The 16,169-nt window shown below is 36.4% G+C and overlaps 1 pseudogene; it reads right to left on the bottom strand.

Moving 5' to 3' along the window:
- Positions 1 to 6,875: 6,875 nt before the first annotated feature.
- LOC132272093 (small nucleolar RNA R71) lies at positions 6,876 to 6,975 on the bottom strand (annotated as a pseudogene).
- Positions 6,976 to 16,169: the final 9,194 nt, after the last annotated feature.

The raw sequence follows: 16,169 nt of genomic DNA, 5'->3' as shown, positions 1-16,169 counted from the left end.
GCTCGGATACTAATTACTCTAACAAGTTTTCAGAGAGTGGTTGCGATCTAATAAGTTGTCAGAGAGGCTCTAACTTCACAAGTCTTCAACAATATTGAAATTTATGTCAAACCTTATAATTTGGGTAGTATATATAAGCAACAAAGCACCTCCTATTTGTACTGAGATTTGTATAATTCAATTCAAATAGGAAAGTAAAATTCCAATCCAAAGTTGGATAGAAAAGCAAAAGAGGAAATCTTACAATCTAAAGTTGGATAGGAAAGCGAAAAAAAAAAAAAAAAAAAAAAAAAAAAAAGAGACAAGTCTTGTCAAACTTGGGACTCGAAGTGGGGGAAATTTGTAGATACTAAAATTTTAGTAGGTTTTGGTTTTGACAAATGGACCAATGAAATATGGGCCTAATGTTTAATTAAGTTATTTAATTGGCCCAAGCTTGGTCCACTTAAATTATTTAATTAGCTCAGTCCAGATAATTAAATATAAAGATAATTGTTCCTAAAAAAATATATTTGGAATAATTATTTAAGGATAATTATCATAATATAATCTACCCGGCCCAATTATGATTTTATCCTTATCAGGAGATGACACGTGTCATCATCCAATTAATCCAAGAAGCCTATAACTAGAGGCCTGGAGGAAGAAGGAAGTGGTACACAAATTCAGAGTCCAAAAATCCAGAGACTCAGAAATCCAAATTCAGAATTCAGAAGTCCAGAAATTCAAAAACACAAATTCAGAAATCCAGAAATTCAAACATAAATTCAGAATTCAGAAGTCCAGAAATTCAGAGACACAAAGTCAGAAGTTCAGAAATTCAGACACAAATTCAGAAGTCCAGAAATTCAGAGACACAAATTCAGAAGTCCAGAAATTCAGACACAAATTCAAAATTCAGAAGTCCGGAAATTCAGACACAGAAATTCAGAATTCAGAAATTCGGAATTCCAGAGAGAAATACATAAACTTTGTCCAAAAGCGAAGAACAACAAACATATCAAATCGTGCCATTCTTCATCAAATTTCACGGTGATCAACAACAAGCACATCAAATCGTGCCGTTCTTCATCCAAATTCCACGATGATTCAAGATCAAGCTCGTATAACCCTTTGATCCAACCAACAAAAAAAAGAAGATCGAATCAGAGGACCTTTCTTTTTTTGTAAAGAATATTATTACAGAGGATTGTACTCCAATTTTTTCAATTTAATAAAATATTATTTGCTCCCATATTTTGTTCTTGCAGACTACAAAATTTGTGTGTACACCTATGTTCTAAATCAATTAAATTATAAATTCTACTTTTAATTGTTCTTTAAACAACCTTAAGATTATACTAGAGATATATAATTCACAGATTAAGGGAGAAGTATAGAACAAGAACTTGCCTTTAGGAATTTGATAAAAACCCTATCCTCCTTCTTCTTCTTTCTTTTCCTTCTTGTTCCTTCTTTCTCTCTCTCTCCAAAATATATATTAAGTGATATATTTCTAGTCCCCCTTTTCAACCCTATAGTTATATATTTATAGGCTAAATAATAACCCTACTCCTTTTCCCAATCCAAATCAACTTAATGAAGAAAATAATAAATATTAAAATATTAAAAGGTAACTAAAATATGTTACGTATAATCTATGTATATTCTTATTATATAAACATATATATATCAGATTATTTATTAATACTAATGTTACCATAACATTAATTAATAAATTACTTTTCTATTTTATATATATACATGCATACATATGCAATTATCCATGGGTAATTATCCGTACCCATTAAACCACTTATCCAAGTAGTTCATGGAATCCAATTGGTTGGCCCATTACTACAAACCATAAAAATAAAATAAAATAAAATAAACATTTAATTACTTAATCTACAATTAATTACAAATAAACAACATATTAATTAAACTAGCTAATTCAAATAATATTCAAGCACATAATCAGTTAAGTCAAATAACACATTTAAGCAAATAAAATATTTAATTAAACAATTCAATTAAACACGGAATCAAATAACCACATAATCAAATAAATAAATAAAATGCAACTAAAATAGTAAAAAAAAAAAAATTATACCGAGACTATTGTTTTAAAATTAGGGGTATTAAAATAATAGAGAAAAAAAATTGGACGGACTCAGAATGAATGCTTTGATACTAGATATTAGAGTTGTGGCCTAAAGTAATCTTTTGATTGGAGATCGATCAACCACCAATAATCCTTTGAATTGGGGATAAGCCACCAAAAATCTTTTCATTCATCAATTCAATGCCCTAATTCTATTACAATAGCATCCCTATATAAGAAAAATAAGGAGTAATTTTTTTTTTTAAAAAAAAAACATATATTGCCTAAATTAATTAAATGATAATTAGAAAGAAGACAGCCTAATATAATTTTTTTAATAATATTAGTATTGATTTTCTAACAGAGCCAACTCATTGCCTTGTCGTGGCTAATCTTGATAGAGGGGAATCGACAAAACACCAACTTAATATATGCAACAATGGTTAAAATATCAAGAGGCCCTAGGCTAGCGCCAGATATCGCATTGTGGACAAGAAGAGAATCAATCTCAAAACAAGTATTGGAACCCAAACATTCAACGCCTAAACCCTTGTTAATTTGAAATAGCAGTACTGTTAGAAGTTTGAAATAGGAAAATTCCAAACTAGACCAAAGCTCAATAGTGTATAGAGCGCGCCAAGCATACCAAGTCATTAGTATGTCCAATTAATTAAAATATACTATTCAAGTTGGTTAAGAGTAGTTTTTATGCACGTAGCAATAGTCTCTCCAATAAAAACATGTCGTCGATTTTAATAGATATTACACTTTTTTTTCTTCTTGTTAAAGTATTAACATATTTATGTTATAGTTGAAATAATTAGGTGAATTCTACATTTCCTTGATATGATGATCAAATATATATACAATATGAATCAATGTAAAATGGTAAACAAATCTCTACATCTAAGGAGCTGTCACAAAGAATCTCTACATCTAAGGAGCTGTTACAAAGAATCAAAATTAAAAAAAAAAAAATCAATTACAAATCTTAATGATTTGCTCAATCAAGGAGAGTTACTCTCATGGCTGAAATCATGGGACAGTTACATTGTTATGTTTATCACACCCCCGCAAGCTAATGGGTCGAGATCGGACCATGAGATTGAATTTCAATGTTTGAAATCGAGCTGATGAAAGGCCTTTTGTGAAAACATCTGCAACTTGATCAACCGAGGTAATGTATAAGACAAGAAGCTCATTTTGAACCACTTTTTCACGTACATAATAGTAATCAACTTCTAAATGTTTTGTTCTGGCATGAAATATTGGATTAGAGGCGAGAGAAATTAAACTAACACTGTCACACCAAATAACTGGAGCTTTGGGTAGAAAGATGTGAAGATCTCGTAAGAGTTGCCTTAACCAAGAAATTTCTGCAGCTGTGTGGGCAAGTTATCAATATTCAGCTTCAGTGCTAAATCGAGATACAGTTGGTTGCTTCTTAGAACTCCATGAAATAAGGTTACACCCAAGATATAGACAATAGCCTCCAGTGGATCTTCTATCAGTAGGACAACCAGCATAATCGGCATCTGAATAGGCTTCTAATTGTAAATCATCTGGTGTGAAGAGTAATCCATCATTGATTGTGCCTTTGATATATCGGAGAATTCATTTAACAGCGGTCCAATGAACAACAGTCGGACGATGTATAAATTGGCAAACTTGATTCACCGTGATAAGCGCTGAAAAGTGCATATTTAAACCCCATAAGCTTAGTTATTCTAGAACCTTTATCTATCTTATTTTACCGTCTTGTATTGATTTCGTGTTATTTTCATTTTCAGGTACTTATCCCTAAAATAAGCTAACTTAGCCAAATAACAGTATAATTGAAGCAATTCTGGAATTAATCAAAGAAATGAGCAAAGTAGAGCAAAAGGAAGCAAAGGGTGAAATTTTAACAACTTCGATCAATCTCAAGAAAAGTTCGATCGATCCAACTTTCATCGATCTTCGCACTTCAAGATAGATATGAGCTATGTTTCTCCCTGTTCAAAGATCTCAAAAGTTCGATCGTTCCAACTTCCTTTTCCGATCGATCGAACATTCTTGTCCTTAACTAAATGATTGATCTTATCCAGTTATACCACCCTACCAACCACTTTTGTCCTTTTCCCAAAAATATCTTCAAAATATCTCAAATTTGTTTTTATCCAAAAAGGCGCCGCCATTGAGGATCGATCCAACTTCAGTTCGATAGATCTTAGCCATGTTCGATCGATCCAAGTACAATGTTCGATCGATCGAACTTCCTCCAGTGCGAAAAAGTTTAATTTCCAGCTTACAAAAGTTGTCCTTTATCTAATCATTGGGGAATATTTGTTGTATGACCCCAACTCATTTTGGGTGTCATTTGACATACCTATATAAAGATAAGGATTACTTTTTGTAATAGAGAGAACATAGAACATAGAGGATCATATTGTATTATCTAATATCATACCATACCCTAAAGAACTCTTAGGGAGGAAGCAAAGAAGAGGAGGAGGCTAGAGACACCATTGAAGGCTCTTCATCAACCAAGGAGCAGATTTCTTCCATGGAGCTTGCCCTTGAGGGTTAGAGGACATCATTCATGAGTGGCTAGACATCCTCTTGGGGCTAAAGTTAGCCCTAAGCATGCTTTTTATTTCTTGATTTATGTATTTTTTAGGGAATTTGTATTGTGATTCATGTCTTGACACTTTTATATATATAGATCTTGTTTCTTTAAAGATTTATATGATTTAATGCTTCCAATTGATCATTTCATTTTATCTATATGTCTATGTATGCTAGAATAGATGTTCATATGTTTGTCTCTATTTCTTGTGTTATTGATGCATGTCTATGTGTGTTGATGCTATAGATCTAGAGATTGTCAAGACTTAGTGCTTAAATGTCATGTTCTTGTGGTTTATTTGATGGTTCATACTCATTTCTTGATGGATTATGCCTCTCCCTTAGTTTAATTAGTTTAATTCCTTGTCATTAGCTTAGTTGTAAGTAGTTTTTAAATGGGAGAACAATCCATGCTTATTGTTGATGTCCCATACTTATGAAAAGCAAGTAACATGTATCTCTAACCTTGTGATATGTTTGGATTGTGAGCTTAAAGAAAGGATTAATGGCTTAATTTGATATGTTTTACTATCCACCATGTTGTTTAGACAATATATGCTTAATTTGTCATCCATGCTTGTTGGAACAACCACACACACACACACTATATTGCAATACAAGTTCTTCCCCTCATTAATCATTCATTAAAGGTGTAGAAAAGCTACGCTTAGTGGTGATCTCTAAACCCCAAGATCTCTCTTTATCTTTTAGTCTCTCTATTGTATTATTGCTTACTTTAGTTTAATTTACATCTAGCTTAATTCAACCAACCAACCACTATTTTGATCACTCGACCTACTAACCCTAATTTTGATTCCTCAAGCTAGTACGATAACTCAATCCCTTGGGACGATCCCTTCTCACTCATACTACATAGTATAGGTGTTAAGCGGTTTATAAATTTAAATTATGGTGCCCACTTGACACTAATTGCCAAACTCAAAGTTTTGTGCATTTTTTGTGCGACCTCTGAGAACACACACCATAGTTTTTGGCGCCGTTGCCGGGGATTGATTGATTGGCAACGTCGTATTTGTGGAATCAATTAGGAATTAGTACTCTTTTGATTATGTCTTTACTTTGTTTTCAATTTTTGTTACTTATTGTGTTTGTTCTTGATTGACAAGGAGCATTGAACTAGGAAGCAAGTAAAGGAGCATTCAAGCAAAGGAAAAATGCTAAAAATTTAAAAATTGCTAAGCTAAGCCATAAATTTGGAGTTGAAGTGCTAAAGGACCTTTGTAAGCTTTTTTTTACTCATCCCTTAGTTAAATCGTCGGCCCGCGTGGAGGGTTGTATTTCAATTTTTAGATAAATCTTGAGCCCACGTGGAGGCAATTTACTTTTCTTGTATATTGTTTAAGCATAGGAGTATGAACATTGTATGTGGAGGAAGTTTGTTAATTACTTATTTGTTGTGAAGGGAAAGTGTTTGCTGTTATTGCTTGTTGTGTTGCATTGTGCATGCGTGGTCGCAGAACATTGAGACCCACTCTTGTCCCTTTAAATTTTCATCTTAAATCCATTGCTCGAAACCCTAGGGGAAGAGGTAGTTCTAGTCAATCCATTGCATCAATGGAAGGACACAATGAGGACCATGTGGAGGACCTCGGTCACATAGACCAACAAGGCATCCTTTACCCCAATGTACATCATGATAATATACAAGTTTCATTAGGCATGCCAAGCCCATATGTTCATCCACCATAACAATAAGGCCAAGTTCCATTGGGAATGCCAAGGCCAATCTATGCTCCACCACCTCCCATCATTCAAGGCAACCAAGGTGCCCATGTTACACCTCAAATTGCTAATCCTCCCCTTGCTTTACGAGATCACTATGTGCCTAATGAATATAATGCACCCACTTACATTCAATTGCCACAATTTAGAGCACATCACTATGAAATCAAGTCACAAGCCATTCAAATGCTTCCTAATTATCACGGACTTCCAAGTTAAGAACCTTACAAGCATTTGGATGAATTTCTTGAAGTTTGTTCCACTATAAAATATACGGATATGCCGGAAGAGGTCTTAAGGCTTAAACTTTTTCCATTCACCCTTAAAGACAAGGCAAAATATTGGTTTAACAATCTTAGGCCTTTTTTAATAACTTCTTGGGCGGAAATGCAACAAGAGTTCTTGAAGAAGTACTATCCAGTTTTTAAGACCAATGCTATGAAAACCTAAATTCGAGAATTTTCACATGGGGATGGAGAAACATTTCATGAGGCATGGGAACGCTTTAATGAATTGCTTAGGAAGTGTCCACATCATGACATGCCCAAATGACAATTAGTTCAATATTTCTTTGAGAGCTTATCGGACAATTACAAAGGCATGGTTGATGCTTCCATGGGTGGTTCTTACATTGATAGGCATGAGGATGACGTGTGGCGTCTTTATGAGAGCATGAGTGAAAATTCTTTGCATCATACTTTATCTTCGAAGAATGGTATAAATTCTAGTGGTAGGAAGAGTGTTGGCTTACATCAAGTCGACCACTCCAATGAAATTGCCGCCGAAATGAAATCATTATCTCAAAGGTTTGATCAATTTCTGATCAACCAAAACTCGGCGAATCAAGTATCTTCCTTCCCTAACCATTCTCAACATGCATCTAATGAAACATGTATAACTTGTTCAAGTGTTTTACATTCTACTTCCAATTGTCCCCATGGACATGTGCAAAGTGAGCATCATGAACAAGCAAATGCTGTTTTTGCTAATCAAGGGAACAATCCTTATGGAAATCATTACAGTCCTAGTTGGAAGAATCACCCGAATTTCTCTTGGAAAAACCAAGGGGAGGGCTCAAACCCTTCCCAAGGCGGTTTCCAAGGAAAGTACATTCCACTTTCACTATAAGGCCAAGGTTCCCAAGGTTTTAGATCATCATATCAGTCACAAGGAAACTAATTTTCAAACTCTTATTTTCCTAATCAACCATCATATTCCCAAGGAAATATTAGAAGTCCCGCTTTTGAAGAGAAAGTTTTAACCACTTTGGGCACTTTAGAGGCAAACACACAATTGCTTCATTCTCACTCTCAATCCATTGCTAAGCTAGAAACCCAAGTAAGGCAAATAGCTAGTACTTTGAATGCTAGAAAGAATGAAAAAATGCCTTTGAATGCCCCACAAAAGCAACAATGTGTTGTGAAGACTCATTCCTCATCGAAAGGTCATACAATAGAGCATGTCAATGCGGTGACTACCTTGAGAAGTGAAAAGATTGTGGACAACCAAGTGGGTGTGTCCAATGAAGAGAGTGAACCGGTGCAACCACAAGTTGACACCCATCCCGTTTCATATCATATTCCTCATTCATTGCATGTGCATGACCATATAAATCAGAATGTGGTGAAAAGTGATTTGAAAAGTGATTTTGAAAAGAAAAATGTGTAAATGATTTGAAAACTTCTTGTGTTGAAAAGACTTCAAAGAAAAATTCTGAAAAGGTTTTTGAACCAAAAGCTCCATTTTCGGATGCCTTAAAAGGATCCATTTCAAATGACAAGCAAAAGGCCAAAATCAATGAAATTATAGACGTGTTTAGGCAAGTGAAAGTCAATCTTCCACTTTTGGATGCAATCAAGCAAATTCCGGCTTATGCCAAATTCTTGAAAGACTTGTGCACCCAAAAGCGGAAGAACAAAAGCCAAGCACCTAGAAAAGTGGTTTTAACCGAGCAAGTGAGCTCAATTTTGCAGCATAAAACTCTCCCCAAGTTTAAGGACCCCGGTTCACCTACTACTTCATGCATCATTGGTGATCATATCATTAATCGGGCTCTTCTTGACCTAGGAGCTAGTGTTAATCTTCTTCCATACTCGGTTTATATCAAATTAGGCTTTGGAGACTTAAAACCAACGTTGGTAGTTTTGCAACTTGCCGACCGATCAATCAAAAAGCCTAGGGGTATCATTGAGAATGTATTGATTAAAATTGATAAATTCTTCTTTCCCGTTAATCTCGTTGTCATTGACACGAAACCGGTCCCAAATCCTAAGAGCCAAATTCCCGTTATCCTTAGCCGTCCTTTCTTGGCAACCGTGAATGCCAACATTAATTATAGGACGGGGATAATGAAAATCTCATTTGGCCACGTGAAGGTAAAGTTGAATATTTTTAATTAAACCCCCAATTCATTTGACAAGCATAAAGAGATCAATGTTGTAGAGAAATGTCATGACCTTAAAAGTGAAGGAATTGAGTTTTTGTGTGAGACCAAGGTTTCAAAAAGTCCATCTTTAACCTTGAAACCAAAGAAAGTTGTTTCAAAATCCTGTTTTGAAATGGCGTGGAAGCCCAAAGATTGCATTGACCAAGGACCGAAAACGTCTTTTGAGCTTAATCCAACAAGTTCCTTAAAGAACCATTTGTTGGGTGGAGTTCAAAGCACTTATCACCCCATTGAGGAGGGGATGCACTACAAGATGTTTGATCCGGGCTAAAAGAGCCCAACGTGTTGCTAGAGACGTTAAAGACTAGCAAGACATTTCGTAGGGTGTCAAAACCCTATTCCTCCCTCATTTCTATCTTTAATTTCATTTCTTGCAAAGTCTAGATACTTGTTTTTGGTTCATATGCATTGCTAGGAACTGTGATTAGGATTGCATGCACTTTTATGTTGAAATTGAGCATTTTGCATAAGTTCGATCGATCTCAAATGAGAGTTCGATTGATCGAACTTTGACCTGCATCCAACACTTAGAAAAATTTTCGACCTGCATCCACCTGCATCCAAATCACCTCTCTGTCCCATCATTCGAACTTGTTCTCAGATCGATCATAACTTTTTCGATCGATCCAAACCTCAAGTTCAATCGATCTTGAGTTCCAACACTTAGACAAATCTCTGAACCCAAAAACCTGCATATTTTTTCTCTCTGTCAAATGGATCGAACATTTTGTTCAGATCGATCTCTGTTCTTCATCTCACCATCTTTCACTTTATTTGACTTTTTAATTTTTAAAATTCCAAAAATATTTATATTTTATTTTATTTTCCAAAAAATCCCAAAAAGATTTTATTTTATTTTAAAAATCCAAAAAAAAATTATTTTCATTTTTAATTTTCAGTTTTCAAAAAAAAAAAAAAAAAATAGTTCGATCGATCTGAGGTCTTAGTTTAATCGATCGAACTGGTTCGAGGAAGTTTTTAAAAAATGAAAGCGAGTGTTTCAAGATCGATTTCAAAGATCGATCTAACCCTCTTCCAAACCCTATTCCTCATCGCCACTGCACCAATCTTCCCCATCTCCGGCGAACATCTCCGGCGAGTTTCATATCATCCCGGATCTCTTTCTCTCCTCTTGGATTTCGCATCTCACCCCTTCGAGTTTCCACTTCTCTCTCTTAGTTTCTAGGTGAGATCCGAATCCATCCTTTTGATTCAAGCTTCGATTTGATATATACTTGCTTTAAATGTTAGATCCATGCTCTTTTAATGTTGAAAATCACCATTGATGAGGCTTGAAGCTTTATGTATATATGTGTATATATATATATTTTTTGTTAGATTTTGTATTTTTGATTGTATTTTGGGAGTATGGGCCTCGTTAGGTGAATAGATTGATGATTTATTGTGTTGATGGGCCCACGACCTAGTTCGTGAAGGCCCCATGTCATCCACATCACAGATCTGTGACTGTCCATGTTCTTCGCAGAGTTCGATCGATCGAACATATTTCTCAGATCGATCTAGTGAGATCAATCGAACTTAGTTTCTCAATTTCTCAGATCGATCGAGTGAGATCAATCTCACAAGTTTTGTGATCGATCAAACTTCACAGATTTCATACACACATTCCATGCATCTTATCTTGTGTCCATGCAATCTCATTCATGCCCAATGCCTGTGATTTTCCACATTGGATGCATTTTACACTTATACTGCTTAGCATGTTCACATCATATCACTTTTGTAGATTCATGTCATTAATTTGTTTTGTCTATCTTACTTGACATACATGATTCTATTTTGTACTTTAAATTCTTTATTTTGGCACTGACTCCCCTTGCAAGTTTTTAATTATTTTTCAGGCCATGGCTCGGGTCAAAACCGTAGCCCGCGGACATTATCACAGCCGGGGCAGGCACACTTTTGATGACAAGGCCGGTCCTTCTCATGCCCAAGACCCTATACAGGATGAGCCGGCTGAGCCCACACTATCTCCTCATTCTGACAGCAGATTACATTCCGATGTTGGCGCAGCTCCTTCCCATGGTGATGCTGAGGCTAAGCATATACCATCTCCACCATAGCCAGCTCAGCCAGCACAGGAGTTAGACCACCCATTGCGCAGATACTCACGCCTTCCAGTGGCACATGAGTCAGTTTTTGACACAGATTTCTTCTCCAGATCGGTACTTACCCGATCAGCTTATGAGGATATACTCCGGTGGGACCTTGCAGCCATTCTTGCCCCTATCACATACCCCATGTACCCGAGGCTAGTACGGTCCAGAACCTCCGGCCTGCCTCGCATAACACGGCGACACTGAGGACTTCTATTGATGGCAACTTGATTTCTATTACTGTGGACACATTATCCACATCATGCCATTGTCCACATGACTGCCCTCCAGAGCTACAGGAGACATATCCCAGGCTATTCAGGCCTTCATATGCAGACATGGCAGTTCTTCTTATAGGTCATTATGCCGATGGTGAGACCTTCGCCACCCGCACCTATTTGCCAGATGACTTGTGGTTCTTTGACTCAATCTTGTTCCGCAACGTTTTCATAGCCGGCCATAAGATTCAGCGGCGAGGCGATTACTTGACAGCCCTGTACGCTTTCTATATAGGGCATTCGCTGTCTATTCCCGCGCTCATCTGGAGTGTGATGAGGAAGCTCTACGATGAGCATATCAGTAAGGAGAGGCCCAAAAGGGCTAAGTCTCTCCCATTTGGCCACCTCATCACCCAAATCCTGCTAGACCAGCGCTATCCTTTCCATCCTCTAGAGCACCCTGAGAGGGTATCCTGTCACTTCCTGAAGAAGGACTGGGATAAGAGCTATAATGCCATTATCAAGAGATTACAGGAAGACGCAGCAGAGGCGGTGGAGGAGTCAGAGGCTGAGGAGGCAGCAGTAGCAGCAGCAGACCCGGCAGCGGACAACATACCAGTCGATCCGGCTGCCATACATATGGATATTGATTTGGAGCAGCCTGCCGAGGACGCAGAGCAGCCCTCTCCAGTTGGGTCACCTATTCATAATCCGGAACAGGCTCAGGATCATCATTCTTCCGATCCAGCCACACCTGAGGCTCCAACACAGACACCCGGCTTTGGAGAGCGACTCCAGGCTTTGGAGGATGCTGTTGTATCCATCCGTGCCGACATGGTCTCTTTCCGAGAGGATGCTGTCTCCATCAGAGCTGATATTGCTACCCTCCGTACGGATGTCATGACTGCATTTCGTGATCTATCTAGAGACATCCGCGGAGCGCGACCTGCCCATCCTACCTCGTCTTCCTGATTTCTCTATCCCTTTCCTCCTATTATTTTATCTCATCATGTTTTTGTCACTATTAGACTATTTTTGCAGCCGTGTCTGTCGGCTCTAATACTGGATGTACTATACTTTATTTTTATTTATATATATTTTCTGTATGGATGTCATATTTTCATATTCTTATTGCTATCTATTTGATTCCATCAGATGCATCCCAGTGACTTCAGTGAGAGAGAGAACAGCCCAAAATTTTCAGGACCACCCTTTTACCTCTCTCTATTTTCAGTTGCTATCCCATTTACACTTTCATGTCCACTGTGCACTGTTATTATCCTTTTTGTTATCTGATGAGTTTATCCAAGTGCCAAATTTCAGGACCACAGTTAATCCCAAGTTTAGGGGGGCTATGTCACCCACTTTGGATACTTCAATCCCAGCCATTCTTTGCCTTAATTACACTGGTATACTCTTTCCTTTTGTTCTCTTTGCACATTGAGGACACTGTGTCATTTAAGTTTGGGGGTAATGGTGCTTTACAGTATTTGTTTTTAAATTCAAAATTTTGAGCATGTCTTGTGTATTTGAGAGATTTTCTATGATTGGTTCATGATAGCGATGATTTTGATCTTTTGAGGACTATATTGCTTAAAATTTAAAAATTACTTGACTTGAGAGTTCAATACTCCTTGTATGCCTTGTGGATGCCATTTAGGAGTAAATTTTTTTAAAAATTGATATCTTGCTTACACTTGTGGTCCACATCATCCTGATTTTGTGATTGTTTTGAGATTCACTCTACTCTTCTACACTAGCACAGACGCACACTAGCATTCATTTGTGGGGTACATGCTTTGTTGATTATTGAATTGGTTATATCCCAATCGAGCTAGTAGTGCATTGAAAGCTTTCATTCTTGATAAAGGTGTATAACAACCCCTTTTCACTAAGTAGCTGGGATTCTAGCCGCATCAAGTACTAAACTTCTCGCGCCGAAAGGTGGAGGGCCCAAACTCTAGGTTAATAATTGAACTTAAAAAAAAAAAAAAAAAAAAAAAAAAAAAAAAAAAAAAGGTTGCAAAAGTAATAAAAAGTGAGGACTTCTCCCAAATGGTGAAAAATAGGAAATGATTAGATGGAGGTTGTTTTGATTTGTAGCCTAGTTAATTTGATCCTGTAAGTCCGTAGGGGTATTTAAACGCCTAGTGCCTTAAAGCTGTCTGGTTTGGGAGTCATTGACCTAACGCTCGACCTCATGAATCACTAGAAAGCTTAATAAATCAACACATTGCACTATGCTTCCATCTTTGATCCTAAAAAAATAATAAAAAATAATAAAAAATAAAAATCGAGTGAAAAGAATAAGTGCACCTAGATGAATGAAACTTTAATAAAAGGTCCACTTTTTGTCTTGATGATCGGTACTAGATTTGTGTGTTAATTTGAGGATAAGGATGTGATTAATTCTTTAGTTGGCTTAGATAGCAACACATTTGATGCCAGACCATTCAAAAAGGATTCTAGAGTTCTTTTGATTTGCATGATCATTGTTTAAATGTGTGGAGGACCATATTTGCTTACTTGATGTTGAGATTTTGGGAGATTACTTGGAAATGTTTGAAAAATTGCATACTTGAGGTAGTTTTCTCCCAATACTTGTTTGCAATATTGGTGACTCTTTTGTGAAAATGTGCTTAATGTTTGTGGGTATCATTTCTAGAAACCCTCACGAGACTTCACTCGTCCACTAGGGGTAACCTAGGGGTTTAGAAGGCTTGTTGCATATACTAAATGTAATCGTGTTCCCTATGAAAGTGGCGTTATCCATTTATTGCTTTCTAATCATAGTTGTATAGTTGTTCATTTCATTCCTTTATTTTCTAGTTCATTGCTGGGGACTAACAATATTTAAGTTTGGGAGTGTGATGAGCGCTGAAAAGTGCGTATTTAAACCCTTTAAGCTTAGTTATTCTAGAACCTTTATCTATCTTATTTTACCGTCTTGTATTGATTTCGTGTTATTTCCATTTTCAGGTACTTATCCCCAAAATAAACTAACTTAGCCAAATAAGAGCATAATTGAAGCAATTCTGGGATTAATCAAAGAAATGAGCAAAATAGAGCAAAAGAAAGCAAATGGTGGAATTTCAGCAACTTCGATCGATCTCAAGAAAAGTTCGATCGATCCAACTTTCATCGATCTCAGCACTTCAAGATAGATCTGAGCCATGTTTGTCCTTGTTCAAAGATCTCAAAAGTTCGATCGATCCAACTTCCTTCTCTGATCTATCGAACATTCTTGTCCTTATCCAAATTATTGATCTTATCCAGTTGTACCACCCTACCAACCAATTTTATCTTTTTCCCAAAAATATCTTCAAAATATCTCAGATTTATTTTTATCCAAAAAGGCGCCACCATTGAGGATCGATTCAACTTCAGTTCGATAGATCTCAACCATGTTCGATCGATCCAAGTACAAGGTTTGATCGATCGAACTTCCTCCAATGCGAAAAAGTTTAATTTCCAGCTCACAAAAGTTGTCCTTTATCCAATCATTGGGTAATATTTTTTGTAAGGCCCCAGCTCATTTTGGGTGTCATTTGACCTACATATATAAGGATAAGGATTACTTTTTGTAATGGAGAGAATATAGGACATAAAGGATCATATTGTATTATCTCATATCATACCATACTCTAGAGAACTCTTAGGGAGGAAGCAAAGAAGATGAGGAGGTTAGAGACACCATTGGAGACTCTTCATCAACCAAGGAGCAGATTTCTTCCATGGAGCTTGCCCTTAAAGGTTGGAGGACATCATCCATAAGTGGCTAAACATCCTCTTGGGGCTAAAGTTAGCCCTAAGCATACTTTTTATTTCTTGATTTATGTATTTTTTAGGGGATTTATATTGTGATTCATGTCTTGACACTTTTATATATATATATATATCTTGTTTCTTCAATGATTTATATGATTTAATGTTTCCAATTGATCATTTCATTCTATCCATGTGTCTATGTATGCTAGAATAGATGTTCATGTGTTTGTCTCTATTTCTTATGTTATTGATGCATGTCTATGTGTGTTGATGCTATAGATCTAGAGATTATCAAGACTTAGTGCTTAAATGTTATATTCTTGTGGTTTATTTGATGGTTCATACTCATTTCTTGATGGATTGTGCATCTCCCTTAGTTTAATTAGTTTAATTCCTTGTCATTAGCTTAGTTGTAGAGTAGTTGTTAAATGGGAGGACAATCCATGCTTGTTGTTGATGTTCCATACTTATGAAAAGCAAGTAACATGTATCTCTAACCTTGTGATGTGTTTGGATTGTGACCTTAAAGAAAGGATTGATGGCAGAATTTGATATGTTGTGCTATCCACCATGTTGTTTAGACAATATATGCTTAATTTGTCATCCATGCTTGTTGGAACAACCACACACACACACTATATTGCAATACATGTTCTTCCCATCATTAATCATTCATTAAAGGTGTAGAAAAGCTACGCTTAGTGGTGATCTCTAAACCCCAAGATCTCTCTTTATCTTTTTCTCTCTATTATATTATTGCTTACTTTAGTTTAATTTGCATCTAACTTAATTCAACCAACCAACCACTATTTTGATCACTCGACCTACTAACCCTAATTTTGATTCCTCAAGCTAATACGATAACTCAATCCCTTAGGACAATCCCTTCTCACTCATACTACATAGTATAGGTGTTAAGCAGTTTATAAATTTAAATTATGGTGCCCACTTGACACTAATTTCCAAACTCAAAATTTTGTGCATTATTTTATGCGACCTCTGAGGACACACACCACACCGCATATGCTAAATCAGGACGAGTGATTATGAGATATTGCAATGCACCAGCAACACTCCGATATTCTGTTAGATCTTCCAGAAACTCACCATCATATGGCTCTAACTTCTTGCCACTAACAGATGGATTGCTATATGGCTTTGCATTCTCTATTTGAACACGCTTCAAT

The sequence above is a fragment of the Cornus florida genome, unplaced genomic scaffold (genome assembly GCF_030987335.1).
Source record: "Cornus florida cultivar Cherokee Brave unplaced genomic scaffold, ASM3098733v1 CherokeeBrave_3.0.0_Hap2_Chr08, whole genome shotgun sequence".
In the NCBI taxonomy this organism is placed as follows: Eukaryota; Viridiplantae; Streptophyta; class Magnoliopsida; order Cornales; family Cornaceae; genus Cornus; species Cornus florida.
The sequence above is the reverse complement of the archived record's forward strand: the minus strand, read 5'-3'. Positions and strand labels throughout refer to the sequence as shown.